We start from the raw sequence: 25,863 nt of genomic DNA on the forward strand, positions 1-25,863 counted from the left end.
TTTTTTGTTTGTTTGTCTACTTTTTCTTTTTTGCTTTTTTCCCTCTTTTAGTTTGATTTTTCTTGCACAATGACAAAAATAGAAATATGTTTGAAAGGATTTCACAAGTTTAAATTATATCACATTGCTTGCTGAATTGGGAAGGAGGGAGGAAAAATTTGGAACACAAAGTATTACAAAAAATGTTAAAAACTATTTTTATGTGTACTTGGAAAAATAAAATACTATTGATTAAAAAAAAAAAAAGGAAACATCACTGTGTTGCCATGGGTGACACAGGAGAGGTGACTTCATATCATGGATCTAGTCTAGACTCCCATAGGCTCATATGATTCCTATTCCATTTTTAAATACCTACAGAACTGAAATAGATGTCTTGAATTCTCCCTTTAATGTTAACTAACCCTCGTTATTGGAAGGGGAGAAGCCTTTCAAAAATTTCTATAAACTAAAGAATTCCATAGAACATAGAATCATATAAATGTTAGAGAAGATGTAGGAAAATTGGAATACGAATGTATTGTTGGTGGAGTTGTGAACTGATCCAACCATTCTGAAGAGCAGTTTAGAACTATGGCTCAAGGGCAATCAAAGTATGGATACCCTTTGATGCAGCAATACTACTATTGGCTCTAGGTATTTAACATAAACTGAAAGGTATATGGTATCTAAGATTTGTTACCTCTATTTCTCTTATCTTTAATATTCTATGTTATAGCTAGTTCTATATAGTGGGAGGGAATCTTTAAAATGGGGATAAAAAGCATTTGCAAAATGCTTTGTGTATTCAGCAGCTAGGTGGTTAATGGATAGAGCACCAGCCCTGAAATCAGGAGGATCTGAGTTCAAATTTGTTTTTAGACACTTACTACTTCCTAGGTGTGTAATCTTGGGCAAGTCACTTAACCCCATTGCCTCAGGAAAAAAGAAATGCTTTACATATATTGTTTCATTTGATTTTCACAATAACCCCATTAAGTAGTTACTATTATTATTTCCCATTTTACCAATGAGGAAAATGAGGCTGAAAATAATAAGTAGCATATTTATACAAATTATATAATTATGTGTGTTATACAATATAAACTTACATATTTATATATAATATTTTACAAATATATATTTATATAACAAAATAATATTTTGTAATATAATTTTATATGATAATATAAATATAATTATATGCATATTATACACAATACAGATATAATTAATTTTCTATCTTAAGGCATTCACAGTAAGTACTTTACATATATTATCTATTTTATTCTTAAAACAAGTCTGTGAGGCCCAGGTTCCCATAGCTAGTAAGTGAGGTGACATTTGAACTCAGGTCTTTACTCCTAAGAAGTCTGTGTCTTTTCTTGTGTCTAGATCTGGTTGCTTCTAGATGGTAAGCTCTTTGTAGGCACGGCTCAGATTGCATTCATCTTTTTTCCCCAGTTCCTGGTACAGTAACTCCCACGTAAAAGTCACTCAGCAAATATTTGTTGGTTGACTGATTGATTGAAGATTACACCTGTCACCCACAGTGATAGGCTCCTGTTTAAAGTCTTCAGGGGAATATTTCCCAACCTATTCCCAATTTATAGCAGCCTGGTGTTCCTTAGGTATGTGTATTTGCATCTGGAGCAATGCATACAGGAAACCTGTGCAATTTAAATGTGCCCTTTCCCTTTATTACTGTACAGGGAAAAGGTCAGAGAGCAGCAGGCTGTGTTATTAAGCCAAGTCAGCAAACAAAATTCTGTGTTTGCTGTTTCTGCACTAAGCCAGCGGCTCCTCTGAAGCAGGTTGAGAGAAAAGTTAAAAGATAAAAAGCTTGGGCAGTAGAGAGGGAAGCCTGTCCCCAGCCCCACTGGGGGCCCCTGCTCCCATCCACCCCCCTCAAGCGGCCTCCTGTATTGGTTTATGTGAGAGTGCCTGACCTCAGACCCTTAAGATCATGAGTCATTGTTTAAATACTTTCCTGAAAGGCTTCCAGAGAAGTCATTATATGAAGTGCAATTAGGGTGGGTGCTGCCTCTTTAAGAGAATTCCCTCAGTTCTGAGACTTTTTTTTGACACAGACTTTTGAAGAACAGACACTTTGCAATCAATACATTTCTTCCGCTATAGATATAAAGGAGCCCTACATGACAGTTTGAGAATGGCCTTTTTCTGAATACAGTATGCCTGTGAATCAAGTCCTACTGACATAAAAGTAGATCAACCTTGACGTACCGTTCCCTGTAAATGCTTCCTTACTTAAGTTGATCAGAATGCTTGGAGCCTGCAGTAGGATATCCTACACAAAATAGGCCAAGGAAATGTCTATGGTCAGGCCTCTCAGGCCTGGCTTGCTCTGTTTGAACATACTGCTGAGAGAGTATGAAGAAAACTGGAAAGAGTATTGGACTTCAACTTAGACAATATGGGCTTTTGATCCCAGTTGCACCAGTTATTAGGTAAGTAAATAACTGGGTAAGTCACTTCACCTTGCTGACCCGGGGTTTCTTACATGTAAAATGGGGATAATATCTTCTAGGATCAAATGACACAATTCATTCATCCTATAAATGTGAATTACATTATACCAAAGACTTCAGCTTGCTTCAAAGGTCACTTAATAAATGACTTTTTTTTAAATTTAATTTTATTTAATAATAACTTTGTATTGACAGAATCCATGCCAGGGTAATTTTTTACAACATTATCCCTTGCACTCACTTATGTTTCAATAAATGACTTTCAAAGGTTTTTTTTTTTTTACCCTACCCATATCTTCGATGTGTCAGGTACTTTTTTTTTCTTCTTTCTATCAGTTATTTTAACTAGAATCTTAGCATCAATCCTCTGCTATCATTTCCCCTGTTTGAGTGTGTGTGAGAGAGACAGAGAGACAGAAAAAGAAAGAGAGAGACAGAGACAGAGAGACTCTCTTGTTTGATGCATCTGTCCTCTAGTAGCATGAGAATTTAGGCAGGTTTCCACAACAATAAGGGAAAAACCCCTTGGTTCCTGTGTAAGCACTCAGACTAACAAAACATTGAATATAGATTAAACTTAATTTAACACAAAAACATAAAGGCATAAAGGATTCACTTTGGAGCCCTTATATATCATCAAGAAAATTTTCTTTCCCTCTCTGATAAGCCCAGCCTCCCAAAGGGCTAATACAGCCCTCCTGACTCTATAGTACTATTCTGGCATTGAGATTTTCCCCAAGTGGGGAAATCACATGGAATTATTAAATAGTTCCAAGTAACTATTCCCTTCGTTGGGTGCCACCTTTCCATACAATTCTCTAAACCTTTAGTACTATTCTTGGCAGGAACTCTCTGTAAGAGAAAATAACTCAATAGGGAATTTACTTCCTTCCTCCAGACCTGCACAGTTCATGAGTGAAAGGATCCATGTCAACCTGTTTCCTATGCCGGTTAAGCAAGTTTTTCATTAAAAGATATTGAGATATTTGTCAAGACTTGGTTGGCTCAGGGAACTAAAAACTCAGACTGTTGTCTTCACTTCCTCATGGCTTGAGTACAGACAGCTACAAGGTGTGCCAGGGGGCTCTGAGGCTTGGCTGGTGGATCACAATGGATAATTCAGGCCAGGGATCTTGACTCAGCTGAATTATCTTGAGGTGTTCTCAGTATTTATTCTTTTTGAATGTTCTTCTGCAGTGGCTACATAAATCTCTTTTTTATTAACTAGTGAATGACTACAGTATATCTCATTTTGTTTCAATATCAAATCTAAAGCACCACTGGATTGATCTGAGTCAGACCCAGTTTAGAACATTAAATAATTTAGTCCCAAATAATGGTAAAATCTAGATTTGCTGTTCTTTCTCTCTAGTTCTTGATCGGTCTGAGAATTGTAATCCTATGACTGTTTCACTGGGTTTAGGAGGCTTCAAGTAGGAAGTTCTCTAGGAATTCCTCCATTTTTCTGCCACTCTCATCCCACTTTGCTGGCTCTCACTCCTGCTGCACTTAATTTGGTCCAGAAACGTCTTGCCAGGAGATGGGACATATGGTAGAGTAGGAGGAAATGGTATAGCCCAACTTTCTTCCACGATTGATGAGGTCCTGGGTAACTAGGTAGGGTTGGTAGAGAAAACCTGAAGTACTGATCAGATTAGAACACTCCTTGAGGCAATCAGGGATCAGCTAAACCTTTTGGTCCCATTCCCTATAGAGGTCTTGGGTAACTGGACGGACCTTACTGTATTCAATCAGAAAGCCAAGTTACGATGTTAGATTCCCAAGATTAAATTTCTCTTATAAATCTGTCAATGGCCTATGGCATCTTTGCTGAATCCCTTTTGGGTCAGCTTGCCATAGTGTCTTTCTTCCCCTTCCCTTTGCCATGCCTCATGGTATCTATCTCCTTATTATATTTAGCTAACTTTTTTGGGGGGTGCTTAACTCCTTTAAAGATTTAATCTGCCAGTCAATGGTATACTCCCATCTCTCATCTCCTTTCTCCTGGTCAATTGTGAGTTACACTAGGGAACTTGTGGTTTCCCCTGTTAATTATTAAAATCCCTTTCCTTGCTAACTATATGTTCTCCCAAATCCATTTCATATTTACCACTTGTGGTGTCTATTTTACTTTTTCATTTTGTCCATCACCTCTTCTCATAAATAAAAATAACTTTTGGTAAAGAAAAAGCCATTGTGAATTTTTCACATATAAATTGTTACCAAATCCCATCATCTGGTACTAATTGTCAAACCTCATTCTCATCATAACTACTCTACAGAGATCTAGAAAATATATCAGATCAAGTACTGATGGTAAAATTCAAGAAAGTTACAGAGAACCATGGTTTTTTTTTTTTTTCTTCCTCAGATCAAGTCAGCATAGGGAGACAGATAGAAAGGTCTGGGGAGATAAGGACTTGCCCAGGGTCACACACTAGGAGATGTTAAGTGTCTGAGGCCAGAGTTGAACTCAGATCCTCCTGACTTCAGGGGTGGTGCTCTAACCACTATGCCATTTAGCTGCCCCTGGAGATAATTTTTTCATCTTATATAGGGAGACCTCATCAATGACAGAACAATGTCTTCCTCAAGGAGGAAAATGAAGACTTTTTTTTTTTTTTTAAAACCTTGTATAGGTTAATAGCATGAGAGTCAGAACAAAGAATTCATCTGTGGGGTATTGTCTGTACATATCCACTATACTACTGTAGATTAATGGGAAAAAGAACAACATATGTCAAATAGAAAGACTTTCTTGTAAAAAAGGAAATTAGTGTCTGTGATATAACTAGAAAAAAGTGATTACCCTCTCTATTCCCTTTGTAAGCTCCTTGAGGACAGGAACCATAATGTTTCCCTTCTTTGCATTCTAATATACTTTGATTTGCTGATAAACCTATGATCTCCTCCAAGTAGGATCTCCCTCCCATGATGAATGTTGAAATTTTATCTGTGGCCTCTCATACAATTCTTGTCAAGTTCTTCCCTCTTACACTAAGCATCATCCATTATTTGGCTGAAGACCTAGATTGATATTCGGACTCTACTGAATATCTCTGAAAATGATATTTTTGTACTTTTTATATTTTATAGAAAGTTCAACATAACTGTAGAAATTTGTTTTTCTCTGATTTCTCTTAGTTCTTTATCTACTCTCTGGAGATATTCTCTTGTTAAACTATTATGTATTCCTAGAATTCCATTGTAGAGCTGCTGTCTTTTAAAAGTGAACAATATAATTGCATTTCTTGGGGAAGGGGTGGAAAAAGGGAGGGAAAAAATTTTGGAACACAAGGTTTTGCAAGGGTGAATGCTGAAAATTATCTATGCATATGTTTTAAAAATAAAAACTTTAATAATTAAAAAAGTGAATGATAAAAAGACTAAGACTGAAGAATGGGTTGTTTATTGTTTGAGAAAATAGAGGATTTGCTGCATCTGGCAATGCACTGCTGCTCTCTCTGGGATTGTAGAAAGTTTGTTCTTTTTGACCAAAGTTTGGCTCTTTTCCCTTCAAGTGTAAATGAAGTTGCTTGTTAGTCTTTTGCTTTTGAGTGAAAGATTTTCTTTTTTTATTAAAATGTTTTTATTATAGCTTTTTATTTACAAAACATATGCATAGGTAATTTTTCAACATTGACCCTTGCAAAACCTTCTGTTCCAACTTTTCCCTCCTTCCCCCCACCCCTCCCCTAGATGGCAGGCAGTTCAATACATGTTAAAGTATAGGTTAAATCCAATATATGTATACATATTTATACAATCATCTTGCTACACAAGAAAAATTGGATATAGAAAAAAAAAAACAAAACCTGAGAAGGAAAACAAAAATGAAAGCAAACAAAAAATATGGAAATGCTATGTTGTGGTTCACACTCATTTCCCATAGTTCTCACTCTGGGTGTAGCTGACTCTCTTCATTACTAAACAATTGGAACTGGTTTGAATCATCTCATTGTTGAAGAGAGCCACATTCATCAGAGTTGTTCATCGTATAATTTTGTTGTTGCCGTGTATAATGATCTCCTGGTTCTGATCATTTCACTTAGCATCAATTCATGTAAGTCTCTCCAGTCCTCCCTGAAATCATCCTGCTGATCATTTTTAACAGAACAATAATATTCCATAATATTCATATACCACAATTTATTCAGCCATTCTCCAACTGATGGGCATCCATTCAGTTTCTAGTTTCTAGCCACTATAAAAAGGGCTGCCACAAATATTTTTGCACATGTGAGTCCCTTTCCTTTCTTTAAGAACTCTTTGGGATATAAGCCCAGTAGTAACACTGCTAGATCAAAAAGTATGCACAGTTTGATGATTTTTTGAGCATAGTTCCAAATTGCTCTCCAGAACGGTTGAATTCATTCACAATTCCACCAACAATGTATCAGTGTCCAGTTTTCCCACATCCACACCAACATTCCTCATTATCTTTTCCTGTCATCTTAGCCAATCTGAGAGATGTGTAGTGATATCTCAGAGTTGTCTTAATTTGCATTTCTCTGATCAATAGTAATTTGGAGCACTTTTTTTATATGACTAGAAATAGTTTCAATTTCATCATCTGAAAATTGTTCATATCCTTTGATCATTTATCAATTGGAGAATGGGTTGATTTCTTATAAATTTGAGTCAATTCTCATATAATTTGGAAATGAGGACTTTATCAGAACCTTTGACTGTAAAAATGTTTTCCCAGTTTATTGCTTTCCTTCTAATCTTGTCCGCATTAGTTTTGTTTATACAAAGACTTTTTAACTTAATATAATCAAAATTATCTATTTTGTGATCAATAATGATCTCTAGTTCTTCTTTGGTCACAAATTCCTTTCTCTTCCACAGATCTGAGAAGTAAACTATCCTATGTTCTTCTGATTTATTTATAATCTCATTCTTTATGTCTAGATCATGAACCCATTTCTAGGTCAGTTAAATAGTTTCTTGGGAGTTGAAATATTTTCTCTGAAGAAAATCTCAGTATAGTAAATATAGCCACTCCAGAAAACATATTACATCATATTTAAAAGTCCTATAGAGTGTTAAGAAAAATTCCTTTTCCAGTTCTATAGGCTAGGTATATAGAGTCCACTGAGACTCATCATTAAGTGACACAGTAGGAGGAGAAAACCTTATTTAGATTCAGCAAGATAGCACAGACTCAAAAGTCAAAGGTCTATCTGCTAAAATTGCACATTTTAACTTCTTATGTGACATATGCAACCATTGTCTACATAGTCTTTCTCCTTTTATCTGATCCCTCAGTCACCAACTACCCAATCAGACATTTTGAACTGGATGTCCCAAACACATCTCAAACTCCACATATTTAAAGCAGAACTTATTATCTTTTCCTTAAAATCTGTCCCTTTCCAAAATTCCCTATTTTTGTCAGATGCACCACCATCTTTTTGTTCACACAAGTTGGCATCCTTGGAGTTCCATTCCTCCTTCTCTTTTCCTCTCACATATCTATTCATTTGCAAAGTATGGTCTACTCTGCATCTACAGCATATCTTGAATCCCCAATCACAGGGCCACCACCTTGGTTCAGGCCTTTTATCATTTTCCTTCTGATCTATTGTATGAATCTCTCAATTGATCTCCCAGCCTTAAATCTCTCCTTTTCTCTAGCTCATTCTTCATCTAGCTCCAAGTGATTTTGGTCTAAAACACAGATCTGACTATAACATTCTTCTCCATACTTTCCACTGGCTCACCATTAGCTTTAGGATCAACTATAAATTAAGTCTATTTGTTATTTAAAGCCTTTCATAACATGACTTCAACCTACCTTTCTGATTTTATAATGCCTTATTCCCCTTCATGTGTTCCAGTCACATTGACCTCTTTGCTGTTTTTTATCTTCCACATTCATGCTGGAAATGCACTTTTGTTTTTTTCTGCCTCTTCAAATCCTTCCTTTCCTTCAAAATTCAACTCAATTGCTGTTTTCTATATGAAATGTTTCCTGGTCTCTATCTTCTTTTTCCTTCCCTCTTCTAAGTTCCTAGAATTATTCTCCACAAGTTACCTTGAATATATGTTATATTTACTTATGTGTATAGATTATCTTGCCTTAAAGAATATAAATTCCTTGAGGGTAGGGTTTATTTAATTTTATTTTTATTTCCCTGGTGCCAGACACAGTAGTTAGAACATAGTGGTACTGAATAAATATTTGTTTATTGATTATATTTTAAAATTTTACTGATTTCTAATAACTTTGATAATTTATGATTTCACATAGGGAATGTGCTTATGATTTCTCTGATTTAGGGAATGACCTGGAATAGAGGATGGAGGTGTGCACCTTGTCTAAGACTTATAGTCTTAGTTGTCTAAAGCACTGGGAAGTTATCATTTTTATTCCCACCATGTCTGTGAAGTTGGTAGATCAAATATTATTTTCCTCACATAATTTGTGCTAAATGGCTTCAGGGTCATACTTCCAAGATGTATTAGAGGTGGAACTTGAAATCAGGTCTTCCTGGTTCCAAGGTCAACTCTCTATCTAGCATACATATGGTCTTTTGGATAAATAGAATTCTCTCTCAATGAATTTATAAAACCATAATATTTCAGGATTAACTGATCATATAGGTGATTTAGTGCAACCCATGATCTAGTAAGAATCGACTCTATAATGTGCCTAACAAGTAGTCATCCACTCTTCTTGAATACCTCTCATGATAAAGAGCTCACTATCACTAAGGCAACTGGTTCCATTATAGTGCAGCTTTAATCATTAATAAGTTTTTCTTTATATTGAATAACTATCTCTCTGTTGATCCTCTCCAACTTATCTATATATATATCTTGTCTGTCTGAAGTTGTTTGCATGTTGTCCCCCCCCCCCAAGACTTTTTCTAATCTTTCTTTTTATCCTCAGTACTTAGCATACACAGTACTTGGCACACAATAGACACTTAATAATTGACTGATTGTTCAAGTAGTTCTAATTTTGCCATCAGAGACCAAGTAATATAAACCTAATTTCTCTTCTATTTTTTCCTTTAGATACACAAAGAAATTTATTATGTCTGTACCCCTCTTTTTCTCCCCCCCCCCCAGGCTTTTTAAAAAATCTAACCAAAATAGCCACAGTTTTTCCAAGAGATCCTCTTATGGTATCCCCATACCTTTTATGGTATGATTCAGTTTGAAATGGTAGTTCAGTGAGAGCTATGGAAAAAAAAATTAGTTGAAAATCTTTCACTTTAAGCTATTTACACTAAAATTTCTAGACATGAAAGCTGGATGGTATAGTGGATTGAGCACTGGATCTGAAATTGGGAAGACCCAATTGCAAATATGAATTGGCTATTTGCTAGTGATGTAACCATGGACAAGTCACAATCTCTATCTGCCTCATTTTCTCATCTGTAAAATGAGCATAATCTTAGTACTTAACTCATAGGCTCATTTGTAAAATGTGCTTAATGTCATCACTTCCTTATAGGGTCATTTTGAGGACCAAATAAGATTTTATATACAAATATATATATTTATTTTAATAATAGGTTTTAATTTTCAAAATCATACAAAGATAGTTTTCAACATTCACTCTGGCAAAACCTTGTGTTATGAATTCTTCTCCCTCTCTTCTACCCTCTCTCCTCCCTTAGAAGCAAGTAATCCAACACTTGTTGGATTTCCATATTTATCATGCTACATGAAAAAAATCAGATCAAAAAGAAAAAAAAAGATGAGAAAGAAAAAAAAAAAGCAAGCAAACCGCAACAAAAAAGGTAAAAAAAAAAAAAATGTTGTGATTCACATTCAGTCCCCATAATCCTGTTTTTGGATGCATCCAGATATGTGCAACCATCACAATTCTATTGGAATTGACCTGAATTACCTCACTGTTGAAAAGAGCTAAATCCATCAGAATTGATTATCACATAATCTTGCTGTTGCCCTGTACAATGATCTCTCATTTCACTTAGCATCAGTTCATATAAGTATCTCCAGGCCTCTCTGAAATCATCCTGCTAGTCATTTCTTATAGAACAATAAGAATGAAATAATGTTTGTAAAGAGATTGGTATAGCCCTTGGTACATAGTAATCTCTTAATAAATACTTATTTCTTTTCTTTTTAGAGTAGTTATTTTTTGGTTGGTTTTGTTAGCTAAGGCTCGTTGTGTTTAAAAGCTATGTAAGATTTGCCATTTGCTATGTACTTAATATAAAATGAAATTTCTGGACATAGAGCTTGGTGTGGTTCATATGTTCACATTGAATACAAGAGACAGGAGGCTATGGTATCTCCAAGCAAATAGCTGCAGCAACAGCAGTTCTTTGGCTCCTGTACAGCTTGTACAAGCATATTCTGCCAAAGCTTAGCTTCCAAATCACAATGTCTCAGTCATTTTATAAATAGGAAGCCCTAAAAGTGCCTACTCTAGCCTAGAATTCCAAGTGATAGCAAAATTTCATTAAAAAGCAAGCAAATATACTTAAGTGTCCAGAAATAGGAACCTCATTTTCAGACACTGGGAAGCTAGGAATGAAAGCCAAGGTTTAAATGTTCATTGTATTCACTCTGTTTCACATGTTTCTTAATAGGCAGCTACTTAGTCACCTGAAGTGACCTGTTGCACTTTGAATTATTCTGTTATTGAATAAGTGTCCTATGGATGGAATAGAATAAAATTCAGGAAAGGAAATGAGTTGAGAAAAAAAGTATATTTCTAGAATCATTTTTAATTCTCTTAAAAAACAGCTGCAATTTTGATCATCTTAATGTATAGTAGTATGAATATAAGATTAATACTATTTTTAGAGCAAGGAACAACTTTGCAGACAGATATATTGTTTCATTGGAGATGGAAAGAAATTTATTTTTGAAATAGAAATGAAGCATGCTTTGGGTTGACTGGTTTATGGGTTATAACAGAAGAGATTGAGATTGTATTTGCAGCTCTGTTTCCCACCAGGAGAGGCTCATGTCTCCTGTTTTTTTATCACTAGGAATCTAAACAAGACAGTGAGTTATGGTGACTTGAAATTTGAGCTATGGAGATTTTAAAGGAACCTAATGTATTTTAAAATAGTATGGTGAAGTCATGATAATGAAACACATTTGTGCCTTCTAATGTCTTAAAGAAAGTATGCCCATATGCAACTCCCTCAGTACCAAAATACTTGCCAGAATCCTATACTTGCCAAGTTTATAGAGTGATAGACTTCATTTAGTGAAATATAATTTTTAAATTTTGCTTTTTTTTTTTTTGTGGAGGTGGGGTGATGGTGGGAGCCAGACTTGTTATTTCATGAGGATATTGAGCTTCTGGTGTGGAAATTACCCCCACCAGTGCAAATTAACATCTTAGAATTTTAGAGAATGGTCCAGAACATTGAAAATTTAGATAATGTGGTTCCATCATCACACAATTTAAATATTAGGGGCAACCCTTCATTTAGGTCTTCTAACTCCAAAGCAGGCCTTCTAGCTGCTCTCACAGTGAAATTTATTATTAAAGATTACATAGTACTTTGAAAAAAGTAGTTGTTTAAAATGGTGTTTCACATAGAGTAGATGCTTAATAAAAGTCTACTCACTAAAGCAGATGCCAATACAGGATGAATAAACAAGCCACCCTAACCTCTACCTGTCCAGGAATTTATTATAGCCAATGCTCAGAAATTTGTGGTTCTAATCATAGTTTTATACCGAATTTAAATAGAAGTATATTTTGTCTTAAGTATAGATGTGTTCCTGAAAATTTATACAGAAATCAAATGATTTTTCTTTTGACTTGTTTCATACATGCTTTATCTTGCTTCCTGAGTGACTTTTGTTTTCTTTTTTCCTTTTTTTATTGAAGCTTTTTATTTTCAAAACATATGCAAGGATAATTTTTTTTTTTTTTTTGCTGATGTAATTTAGGTTAAGCAACTTGACTAGAGTCACACAGCTAGAAGTGTTAAGTGCCTGAGATCAGATTTGAACTCAGGCCCTTCTGACTTCAGAGCTGGTGCTCTCTTCACTTTACCATTTAGCTGCCCTACAAGGATTAGTGTTCACCATTGACTCTTGCAAAACCTTGTGTTCCAATTTCCCCTTCTTACCTCTATCCCCTCACCTAGATGGCAAGTAATCCAATATATGTTAAACATGGTAAAAATATATGTAAATCCAATATAGGCATAAGTATTTATACAATTATCTTGCCACATAAGAAGAATCATATCAAAAAGGAAAAAAATGAGAAAGAAAATAAAATTCAAGCGAACAACAACAAAAGAAGTAAAAATACTATGTTGTGATTCACACTCAGTTCTTACAGTCCTCTCTCCGGGTATAGATGGCTCTCATCATCACAAGATCATTGCAACTGGCCTGAATGGCCTCATTGTTGAAAACAGCCACGTCATCAGAATTGATCATCTTATAATCTTGCCATTGTCATGTACAACGACCTCCTGGTTTTGTTCATTTCACTTTGCATCAGTTCATCTAAACCTTCTAAAATCATCCTGCTGATCATTTCCTATAGAATCATAATATTCCATTACATTCATGTACCATAACTTATTCAGCCATTCTTCCACTGATAGGCATCCACCGGAGTGATTTTTCAATTGCCTAGAATTTTTAATAATTTATTTTCAAGTTCTTTTATTACTTAGTTTATTAGTTAGGGAGTATTACTCCATATCTATCACATAATTTTAGGAAATTTTCTCAGACTCTCAAGAACTTCAGTGACTTGCCTAGAGTCCCACATCTGACACCTAAAGTGTCACGGGTTGGATTTATACTCAAAGGTTTATGATTCCGAGTCAAGCCTTCTCCTTGATTTATCCTACTTGGTTCTGAATCAAAAGGCTCCATGTATAGCCTTCAGGAGAACAGTGAATTTGGATGGGGAAAATATATCTGTTTTCATTAATGAACTGAAATTTATCATTTCCATTGATTATGCAGACAACAAATCATTACTCTGAAAGGGGGTCCTTAAATTTCACCAGATTGTCAAAGGTGTCCATGGTCCAAAAAAAGTTAAGAAGTCTTGGTCTAAATAAACACTTGAATGCCCTAAAGGAAGGGATACTTAGAGGAACTCTGAGCAATCTTTTATATAAAGTATCTTTTTGTCAAGCCTATTCTCACTTCTATTTTATCTGCTTTGCAAGTTGTTAATTTTCATGTATCATTTTCTTAAAACTGCTACATGTAGATAATAAAACCCATTAACAGTGTTATGGGGAGGGGAAGAAGAGGGTGGGGAAACTTTATTACTAATGGTACAGTTTCTTTATACTAATGTGACAAAATACCCCATAAGATACTATACCCTCAAAGGTTGTGATTTGATCTGCAGTTTATCTATATGTGTAGAATAGTGAGATTTTAGTAAATGTATTTCCTCTCCTCCCCCCAGCCCACCATGATTTCTTGAGATTTAATGATATTTGGGGAAGGGGCAACATTTCACTTTTTTCTTTCTTTTTATTTTTTTACATCCATTTTTTTTGGGGTGGGGCTTCAGAAAATTTTGTGAGGTAGGTGATTTGAGTATTTTTTTTTCTTTTTTCTTTTTCAGATGAGAAAGATTACACATGAGGATAATGGAGGATATGAGGACTGCCCAACAGCACACAGCTGATGAGTGTTTGAGGCAGGATTAGGTTGACTTCCATGACCTACCAAAGGGTTTCCTTGGAATGCAGTTTTACTGAATACAGCACAAAATAAATTAGGCAGCAGGGGGTAATAGGCTTTGAACTTTGGGTTAGAAGACCTAGTTGTGATGTCTCCAGTTACTAGGCAGTTGAACTTGAGCAAAACTAGTAGCATATCTGATATCAAGATATTTCATATCTAGAGATGAGAAGTATAAGTGCTAGTACCTCCAACCTCACAGGTGGTTGTAATTAATGTTCTAAGAGTATGTATCTTGTCAGGATAGAGGAAATGTTATCATTTTTTTCATTTACAACTTTTCCCTCTCCCTCATTCAGTAATTTCAGCATCTAAAGCAAATTTATTTGAGAATGAGAGGTGAGTTAAGGGATGACAACTAAGGCATGACCACTCCTGTGGTAGACTGAGAAAAGAGGTCATAGTAGTTGAGAGGACTGCGGGAGTGAGAAGTCATGATTTTTGATTTTAGGGACTAGAGTGGAGAAGATTGCCAGCTGTTCTTCCTTCATTCATGAAGAGGACCAATGATATCAGAAGGGTAATATCTTGGCTTACAAATGAATTGAGTTTACTTGCAAAGTCATCTGCCTCACTCCTTTCTCTAGGATCATCTGAATTAAGTGGCAAGATTTAGGTCAGAATGACTGCCAATGGCCTTAGATACAGTGGGAGACCCTGATCTTTTTAGTCTAAGTTCCTTCTTATGTCTGTTTATCTGAGACAATACCCATGCAATAATTAAAGGCTATATCAAATAGTTTTGTGATAGAGAAAGCCACCTGCATCCAGAGAGAACATTACGGGGACTAAATGTGGAGCACAACATAGTATTTTCACCTTTTTGTTGTTATTTGCTTGCTTTTTTTTTCTTTCTCAATTTTTTTCATTTTTGATCTGATTTTTCTTTATTATCATTATTATTATAGCTTTTTATTTAAAAACATATGCATAAATAATTTTTCAACAATGACCCTTGCAAAACTTTGTTTCAACTTTTCCCCTCCTTTCCTCTACCCCCTCCCCTAGATGGCAGGTAGTCCAATACATTTTAATATGTTAAATACAATATATGTATACATATTTATACAGTTATCTTGCTGAGCAAGAAAAATCAGATCTAGAAAGAAGGTAAAAAAACTTGAGAAGGAAAACAAAAATGTAAGCAAGCAATAACAGAAAGAGTGGAAATGCTACCTTGTTGCCACACTCATTTCCCATAGTTCTCTCTCTGGGTGTAGTTGATTCTCTTCATTACTGAACAATTGGAACTGGTTTGAATCATCCCATTGTTAAAGAGAGCCCTGTCCATTGATCTGATTTTTCTTATGCTGCATGATAAATGTGGAAATATATTTAGAAGAATTGTATATGTTTAAGCTATATTGGATTACTTGCTGTCTAGGGGAAGGAGGGGATAGGGAGAGAGGGAGAATAATTTGGAACACTAGGTTTTGCAAGGGTGAATGTTGAAAACTATCTTGGCATGTATTTTGAAAATAAAAAGCTATTATTATAAAAAAGAAATTAAAAATCAATATTTTGTAATAAAAAAAGGTAGATAAGATTTGAACAAAAGATAGCATATTTTGACTTCATACAAGAATAGACCTTCAGAATTTCTGGCCACAACAGAAATAATTGCTGTTTTCATTCACTCTGAGCAAGTGAAACTTAGGCTACCATATGAATGGAGAAAAATGTAGTGATAGAGATAACAAACTTTTTGGTATGGAGGGAGAGGGAACTAAAGTGCCATAAATGAGACCTACAAGTATCTAGATTGGATAGAGGAAATTATATTATTTTTTTCATCATTCAGTTTTTTTTTTTTCAGTTACAAATTCTCTTCCTCACTTACTCATTAAAAAGAGGAAAAAACCTAAAACATTATGAATAGGTACAGTTATGCAAAGCAAATTTCTACATTAGCCAAGAAATTAAAAAGCAAGCAAGCAAGCAATAAATAAGCAAGAAATTTAAAAAAAATCTTTAAATTTGAACTCAGAGAGAATTTGGGGTTGAGCCTGAGTCAGGATAGTCATTTATGATAGTTTATGTTTTATATTGAACAAAAAGAGACACTAGTAAGTTATTATATAGTTAATAAAAGATTTACTTAGCCATAGTCAGTGAAGGTTATTCAACAAGGATATGGATTGAGGATATTCTTGTTTAGTTGTTTCTATTGTTATCGACTCTTTATGATTCCATTTTGGAGTTTTCTTGGCAAAGATAATTGAGTAATTTTCCATTTCTTTCTTCAGTTCATTTGATTTTTAAGGAACTGAAGCAAATAGGGTTAAGTGACTTGCCCAGGATCACATAGCTACTTAGTGCGTGAGGCCAGATGTGAACTCAGTAAGATGAGTCTCCCTAACTCCATATCTGGTACTCCATCCACTGCACCACCTAACTATCCCATGAATGAAAGATACCCCAAGTTAATTTAGCTGAGCAAAGCTTCCCTGCCTCCAAAGTGCTCATCATGGTTTGTCCACCAAGCATCTACTCACAGCTCCATATAACTGTTTTGTATTTAGACAACCAGAAAGTGATATAAAAGCCTGTGCCTTAAGTTCCCTGAATCCAACTTGCAGAAGAATGGGGGAAAGTTAGGATAGTGAAACCACCACATATAAGTTTCTGCAAAATGATGACTGAAGGAGGAGGATCTGAAAGTAACAATGGGTGACAAAGAGGGTGATAATTCTTCCTCGTGGCTCTGTGTGTCAGGGGATATAAAACAAGTAATAGCTAGCCTTGGAAGAGAGTACAGACAAATGAGGTGTAAGGAGAAACTAAATCTCAATGAGCATCAGAAGATGAAAGCAATGTAAAGTCAGAGCTGGGATCACAGGATAATAGATTTAGAGATGAAATCCTCTCACTTTGAAAATGAAGAAACTGAAGGACAGAGGGGCTAAATAATTTACCTAGGATCATACAACTAAGAAGTCTGAGACAGTATTGAGCTACCAAATCTAGTACTCTACTGTTCTTCCAAATATCCAGGCTCAAAATCTAGGTATCAACCTTCACTCTTTACTCTTTCCTCTTTCATCCCTATAGCCACTTTGTTCTCCAGTTCCTTCAATTTTACTTTCATAATATCTTTCACATGAACTCTTTTTTCTCCTCTGATACTGCTGCCAACTTAGTATAGGAGCTCTTCATTTCAGGATTGAATTTATTATTATTTTTTAATGTCATACTTTATTCTTCCCAGTTACATGTAAAACAATTTTTAAACATTTGTTTTTAAAAACTTTTGAGTTCCAGATTCTCTCCCTTCCCCCCTCCCCACTCCCACTCCCCCATTGAGAAGGCATATGTGAAAAAGTTATGCAAAACATTTCCATAAATGTCAGAATTGAATTATTACAATAGTCTGCTTCTTGGTCTTCTTGTCTCAAATCTCTCCCCACTTCAGTCCATCCTCCACTTGGTTGTTAAATCAAAAGTCTGACCATGTCACCACTAATCAAAAAATGCCAATGACTCCCTGTTACATCCTGGCTCAAATCTAAAATCCTCTGTCTAAATTTTAAAGATCTTTATTATCTTTCCAGTCTTCTAATACTTTCTTGGACACACTCTGTGATCCAGCAGGATTAGATTCTTTGCTGTTTCTTACAAAACGTCTTCTAAATCCAAGGTCTCTCTCTGCATCTAGGGCCTATCAAACTATCATCTAGTCATTCTGATCTAGATCTGTCCACTGGACCCAGATGGCCTGGGACGAAAAAGCAAGCTGTCCAAAGTCAGCCCTTCTTCCTTCATATCCAATTCACTTGCATGTCACAACATCATCTTCCTGATGTCATCATTCTCTTTGAGAATGAAGGACAGACAATAACAACTCTCATTCCTGGAACTCTCCCTTTTACTTGGAACTCTTTCTTTGTTCATGTCTCCCTCCTAGCTTCTGCTAACATCCCACTTTTTAATAATAAAACTTTCTCAATCCCCCTTAATGATAGTGTCTCCCTTCTGTTGATTATGTCCTATATACAGAATTATTTATCCTGTATACTTTTTGTTTGTACATAGTTGTTTGCATGTTGTCTCCCTTATGGGACTGAAGTCCTGGAGCAGGGGTTCTCAAACTACAGCCCACGGACCAGATGCAGAAGCTGAGGACAATTATCCCCCTCACCCAGGGCTGTGAAGTTTCTTTATTTAAAGGCCCACAAAACAAAGTTTTTGTTTTTACTATAGTCCGGCCCTCCAACAGTCGGAGGTACAGTGAACTGACCCCTATTTAAAAAGTTTGAGGACCTCTGTCCTGGAGGATAAGATCTATCTGTATCTCTAGTGCCTATAATAGTAATTGGTATGGAGTAGGTCATTAAAAATGTGTGTGGGCAGCTAGGTGATACAATGAATCCAGGGCACTGGGCTTGAAATCAGGAAGAGTCATCTTCCTGAGTGAGTCTGAGCAAATCATTTTATCTTGTTTGCTTAAGTTCCTCATCTATAAAATGAGCTGGAAAAGGAAATGGCCAACTATTCTGCTATCTTTGCCAAGAAAAACCCACAGGTCTGACTGTTGGGTTTCTCTGATTAGTCAATCAATGAACATTTATTGAGCACCTACCATATGCCAGGGACCATATCAAGTATTAATCCCAAATAGCAGGGATTAAACCTGAATACTACCACGCTGGTCCCTACAAAAGTTAGCAGACATTGAATGTACCAAGCCACCAGCAGGCAGAAAGAAACTTTAACTGATTGAAGTGATAGTGTGCTGATAAATATTTATCAACCAACTATCAAGGGCAAATGAATGCATATATAACATGCTTTTAAGTTTCACCTGAATTAACATTTTCTCCATTATCTTTTTAACATAAAATAATAATTTAAACCCTTGTAGCTTTTCTTGTTTCTAAGATTTAAATGCTTAGTGTAAATTTAACAGTTGACTCAGATCTTGGGAGCTGCTGGTCTGAGTTTGCTCCAACACATCTCTGAGGGGAGCAGAAGATACAAACTGAATGCAAAGGATACAAGGAAAACTTTCAATTCCTAAGAGAACAGATTCTGGAAACCTAGCTTGGAACAGTTTTATTTCTTCCCTGAGTTTACTCTGGCCAGGGACCTTAGGCCCCCACAATCTCTAATGACAGGATAATGGGACAATATCCCTAGAACAAGATGATGCTTCACAGACTATCATAACTTATGTTCTTACTATTGCAGATGAGGAAATAAACCCGGAAAAGTGAAATAATTTTCACACAGGTAGCTAATTTCAGAGGTAGGCTTTGAAAATAGATTCTTTGGCTTCATAGTGTGCTTTCCTTGATGTAGCATATTGACTTCTAGAAGAGGCTGAGGAAATCTTGGGTGTATGTGCATGTACATGTACATGTGTGTGTGGCTATTTTTTTATATCCGGGAGTCCAAGTTGCAATTCAAAATAATATATTATTGCAATAATCAGCCTTATCGTCAATGAAAAAAAATTACACCTTTAACAAAAGAGGCATTTGAGGCATTGTGGAACAAATGTAGAAATCAGCAGAATAATTGGCTTAAAAACATTACAACCAGAACAACATGAGCAAGATGAATGCAGTTATAAAGAAACAAGCAAATATAAAATCAATTCTCTTATTTTTATAGGCTATTTTTATTTTATTTTATTTTATTATTATTATTACTATTTTTGTAAGGCAATAGGAGTTAAGTGATTTGCCCAGGTTTACACAACTAAGTGTCTGAGGCTGGATTTGAACTTAGGTTCTCTTAATTTCAGTGCTTTATCCACTGCACCATCCAACTGCCAGTACAGGCTATTTTTAAAGAAAAAAATAAGAGGCAATGCACTGAAAGGTTAAAAAAAAAAAACTACAGAGAGGAATCATGAAGGGACCTATGTGGTTAATGATTTAAGAAGAATTTAAAGAATTTGGAGAAAAGAAATGAAGGAGAAGATCTGAATTAATACTCTGAGGCTCCAATCTCATGATCTTTTCTAAGTCAATCAATATCTTTTTTTTTAATGACTTATATTTTTATTGTTTAAAACCATAACTTCTTGGGAGAGCCTAACAATAGCTATAAGTAACTGTATCCTGTGTTTCTGTCCAGCATGCTTTGGGATTTTATATATATTAACCAATTCTTTAATGTAAAGGAAATAAACAGCCGTCCTATATCTGACTGACTAAGCATTAGTAAATTTTTTTTATTAAAGCTTTTTATTTTCAAAACATATGCATGGATAATTTTCAACATTGATAAGCAAACCTTATGTTCCAAATTTCCTTCTTCTTCTCCCTATCTCTTCCCTAGATGGCAAATAGTCCAATATATGTTAGACATGTTAAAATATATGCTAAATTCAATATGTATATATATAATTATCTTGCTGAACAAGAAAAATCAGATCAAAAAGGAAAAAAATGAGAAAGAAAACAAAATGCAAGAAAAAACAATAAAAAGAGTGAAAATGCTATGTTGTGATTCACACTTAGTCCTTACAGTTCTCTCTCTGGTATAGATGGCTCTCTTCATTATCAGATCATTGGAAGTATCCTCAGTCATCTCATTGTTGAAAAGAGTCACATCTATCAGAATTGATCATCATATAATCTTGTTGTTGCTGTACAATGAGCTCCTGGTTCTGCTCATTTCACTCAGCATCAGTTTATATAAATATCTCAAGGCCTCTCTGAAATCATTTTGCTTCAACCAATATTTTTTGAGGAAGATATCTTTCTCATATCTCTTTTACATCTTTAAGTCTTTGATTTCTTTTAATTTCCTTCTTCTTGTTCCCACAATTTTTAATGATCTCTTTTATATCTCTTACCTTCTCTCTCCCTATTCCACACTGTAGAAACTTATACATTATGTAAAGGGGAAAAGAAGAAAGAGAGAGAAGGTAAGAGATATATGAGTCAAAGATTCATCCTTGTTCAGGTCACAGATGAGCAGAAAAGGGATAAAAATGTCTTTAGTTTCTCAGCAAGACTCAGGATTTTCCCAGAATAGGATAAAAAATAATGGAAATGAGGTCCTGAGATAGGGAGAACATACGGAAAGCTTGTCATTGCAGGGAAAAGGAAAGGATTTCACTAAATAATAACCCCACGGTATGAGAAGGTGTGCTTCTGTGATAAAAGAGAGGCATCTTTGGTTTATAGGAGGGGGAAATGAATTTGTTCATTAATAGAACACTTTGCATAAGAAAGTGTTGTATCTTCCAGGACTATGTCACACTCTGGGAAATGGGGGATATGAGTTTCTAAAAACAATCTGGGTAATAGAGGTTGTCCTATCCCAACATAGAAAAAAGAGATAGGCAGCAGGATGATTTCAGAAAAAACTGGAGAGTCTTACATGAAGTGAAGTGAGTAGAACCAGGAGAACATCATACATAGCAGCAACAAGAGTATATGATAATCAGCTCTGATAGGCGTGACATTTTTCAACAATGAGCTTAAATCATATCAATTCCAATAGACTTCCTGATGAAGAGAGCCATCTGTATCCAGAGAGAGAACTATGGGAATTAAATGTGGATCACAACATAGTATTTTCACCATTATTGTTGTTTGCTTGTATTTTTTTTTTCTTTTTGAGCTGATTTTTCTTATGCAGCTTGATAAATGTGGAATATGTAAAGAAGAATCACACATGTTTAACATATATTGGATTACTTGCTGTCTGGGAGAGAGGGGCCAGAGAAGGGAGGGAGAAAAATTTGGAACACAAGGTTTTATAAGGACGAATGTTGAAAACTGTCTTTGCATGTAGTTTGAAAATGAAAAGCTATTATTAAACAAAAAAGAAAAAGAAACAGGATAACCTAGAAATAGGAGTAATGAATAATCATGGTATGGTCACCATACAACACTGCTGCCATTCTACATTGAATGATATTTCATGAATAGATATTTCTAAGGGAGATAAAAGTAAAAAAAGGGAGGAGGTAAGATTTTTAAAAAAAATAACATTGAAACTGGATAAAATATTTATGCCAGAAGTTCTACCCTCCAAAAGGACACAGAGTATTATGAAGAAACAAATAAGAGACAAAAGAATTAAGATTAGAGAGGAAAGGCAAAGTAATAAGGAAGAAGACAAAATGTTAAATTCATAAAAAGAGCACTAAAAATGGTATCATTTAAAGTAAAAGGAGAAAACCTTAAACCACATGTCTAGCTGGAAGGGAGAAAAAAGCTTAAGAAATCCCAGATACAAATCCAGAAACAAATGGGTAAATAAAAAAGAGGAAGATTCTGGAGAACTGAAGGAAAAAGTAAAACAGAGAAGGATAGAACTGGAAAAGACTCAAACAGAAATGAGAGTGTGAGGAGAACTGGTGTTTTCACCCAGATACTTCTGAGTCATGGTGATTAGAGATACAGAAGGTAGGAATTTACTAATCATAGTGTGTGGAAAGTACAGAGTACAGAGAAACTGAATCATCTCCAAGGTCCTAATTACAAAGACCTGCTAACGTCTTTGCAGATCCTGACTCTGGGGTAGATCCCCTTAGTTGATTACAGGTGAGTTTAAAATGGTAGATTATGTGACAGGAAACATATCAACTGCCATCATAATCATTGACAGTTATTTGCTGAGTGATTCCTCTATACTAGATACTGGTATGGGGCGGTGTGACTCCTGAGAAAAATTATATTAAGAACCAATTATTAAATTTTCCCTCAGTTTCCTAAGTCCCAGCTTTTGTTAAAGGCAGTCTCTGAGGACTTGACTTATTGAGACTACCCCTAGTCAACAAGGAACATGCTCTTCAATCTTGAGTGCGACCCCATCCAACAAGGAGACCTAACTTTTGTTTAGAGTATAAATAGAATCCAATCTGTGCAGATTCTTATTCTAGGGAAAGGAACTATGTCATTGTACCCTCCATTAGAATTTAGGGTGGCAAAAACAATATAAAAAAAAAAAGAATTTAGGGTGGCCCAGCTCTTAAAGGAGAAAACCAACCAGAGTAGTCTAAAAGGAGATGCATTCCCCAATCCAGATTACTGGAAGAATCTGTTTCATGATCAAGCCATGTTCTCAGCAGGAGGAGCTGAAAGATTGTTAGCTCATTTCATTAAATTTCCATTAAATTTCAATTGCCAAGGAAATTCTCTTTTAAGAATTATTTAAAGCTTTCAGACTCTTATTGAGGAGTCTTATTGAAGAGATACCACTGACTATCAATTTATTGTTTTCCAGCTAGCCAGCTTAATAAATTGATAATAATCAAATAACATATAATGTAAAATATGTAATTATAATATAATAAATTGATCTCTGTCTTTCAGGTTATTTTATTTGTTTCACCACTACCTGAATGTGGTCACCAGAGAGAAGTATGATGGATCCAGGAAGAGGGGACTGGGTGAATGAAGATAGTTGGCAATCCCTGGCATGCCTTCTCCCTGACAGAATAATTTGAATTTGGTTGTGAGGGACAAATAAAATATTGCACAGTAAGCACTGTATAAATGTGAATTAGTCTTATTATTTCCTGCAACTTGAACCCCCTTCCTTCCCAAAGCCTCCCCAAATTAGATTGTATGTTATAGAGACTGCCAGAAGTTCTGTTTATCATTGGTGACACAGTTTTCCCCAAGGGAAATTTCCTTTCCTTCATTTTAGTTGATTCAATGAAAATTACTTCCTGTTAGGATGTCAGGTGGTATGTTTCTAAGGGAGAAACAAAACTCCTGTCATGTCTGTTTCAATTTCAGTTTCCTGCAAAATGGAACTTTCTAGGTCAAGGAAAAGAGACATTCTGGAGTAAAACCTAGTACACATTTCACATTTTCTTGATGTTCTGTAAGTGAAAACAAATATTTCTTCCTAAAGACATGAAAGGATGGGGAAGAAGGTGCAGTGTCCCTTTAGCACCTTGGGGATCCAGTTACACAAAATAGTGGTATACGCAATATATATATATTATATATACACTCAAGTTATATATACTCAATAAGCATTTGTAATATGTACTAGTCACTGTGCTAATTACTGAGGAAACAATGGAAAGCAAAAGATAATCCTTATTCTCAAGGTGTTCACAGTCTTACTGAGGAGACAATTTGTAAACAAGTACAAACAAGCTGGATAGTGGATAAATTAGAGATGATCAACACAGAGAAGGCATGAAAGTATTCTTGCAGAAGCTAGACTTTTAGTTAGGACATGAAGGAAGCCATGATCCCTACTGAAACATGTATTAGACTGGGGAAGCCACCAAAAAGGGACCTACCTTCTTTAATAGGAAGGATAGAGCTGATCTGGCTTTGTAGCTTGACAGCTCCACTGCTGAATCATGATCCCATCCCTCCCAACTCTACCCCAGGTTGGCTGGGGGAGGATTAGAATACAAACCTTTTCTGGCACATAATCCAAACTAGTCTTGACCCCCTTGATCAGAAATATAAAATTCAACACGGACAAGTGGGTCACAATTAGAAACCCTTGCAGCAGAGACATTGGGAAAAGTGATTCTGTGAAAAGAGAGAAAACTGCTTCCTCTTTCCCTTCCTCACTTTGCTCTGAGTTGACCCTAAGATTCACTGTCTCCCCTTGTTCCCTTCCTCTTTTTCTTTCCTTAAAATCTGGAATCTACCCACAGAAACTCAGCATTGTCAGCAAACAAGACAATAGTGAGCTGTGGTTGGGGGAGGAGATAGGGGAAGGGAAGGAATATAGAAGTCAGGTCTTCATTTCTAGCTGGCTGTGTTTTTCTAGCTTTTCCTAAGGGAAAAAAACCCTACTCTTTATGGGAAGCAAAGTTTAGGACAGACTGCCTGAAAGGACCTCATTGTAGATTTATGATCATTTTATTCCTAGGTAGTTTCAAATTGGGTAATTAAACAAGAAGCTGAAGCTAAGTCTCTTTACTTGCTCAAAAGTAAAAAATGGATATGGCATTGGGCCCAAAGATAAAAGTAGGGTTATTTCAAAATGAAAAGTACTCCCTCTAGATTTTCATGTTAAGCTGGACTCTAACTGTGTATCCTTGTGGATAACTTGTGGATCCAAAGTCATCCAACTGTGTATTTTAATTTATTCGCCTGAACATATACCTGCTTATCTCACATGACCTGAAGAGCAATAAAGTGAACGTAAAGCATTTTGCCTACAGATGGTGCTGTGTAATGTATAACAGCTGTTAAAGTCATGACTTTCTCTTTCAAACATTTGATGAATTGAATCACTTACCTGGTAGAATGGGCAAGTTATTGGGATCACTATGCTCTGGAATGATGAGGATTCCTAAAGGCAGTCATTCTTTGACGATCCAAACTGGATTGTTTAAAATGCTAAAGACATCAGATTTCTCTGAATATTCTTTTTCTGAAGTCAGGTTTCTTACTTATATTATGGCAGGTAAAGTTGAAAATAGAAGAGTTGGACTTCGGTGATCTTCAAGTCCTTTCCAGTTCAAAGATCTATGATTCTATGACTCATTTAAAAATCAGACATTCATTAAGAAGTTCTTTTTGTTGTTGTTGTTGCCACAGGAAAAAAAAAATTATAATAGAAAGAATCCAGAGGAAAGTTTATTTCAGAACTATAATCTAACGTAAATGAGACATCCCAAATAGTTATGGATTGTATAAATGGTTAAAAATATTCTAAGATGAATTCTGCCTTTACTATTCAGTGCCATACCAAACTACCCAAAATTAGTTTATAAAACTCAAAAAACAATAAAAGTCATATGGAAGAACAAAAAGTCAAGATTATCAAG

The 25,863-nt window shown here is 35.4% G+C and overlaps 1 long non-coding RNA gene across 2 annotated transcripts; it reads left to right on the forward strand.

Moving 5' to 3' along the window:
* The first annotated feature begins 1,998 nt into the window (after positions 1-1,998).
* On the forward strand, positions 1,999-23,609 carry LOC127558758 (uncharacterized). 2 transcript variants are annotated; one of them, XR_007952974.1, is made up of 3 exons: positions 1,999-2,447; positions 14,029-14,667; positions 23,426-23,609. It is a non-coding gene; the product is annotated as an uncharacterized LOC127558758 (long non-coding RNA). The 2 variants fall into 2 exon arrangements; XR_007952973.1 differs by lacking the exon at positions 1,999-2,447 and having other exon boundaries at positions 13,705-14,667.
* Positions 23,610-25,863: the final 2,254 nt, after the last annotated feature.

The sequence above is a fragment of the Antechinus flavipes genome, chromosome 1 (genome assembly GCF_016432865.1).
Source record: "Antechinus flavipes isolate AdamAnt ecotype Samford, QLD, Australia chromosome 1, AdamAnt_v2, whole genome shotgun sequence".
NCBI lineage: Eukaryota > Metazoa > Chordata > Mammalia > Dasyuromorphia > Dasyuridae > Antechinus > Antechinus flavipes.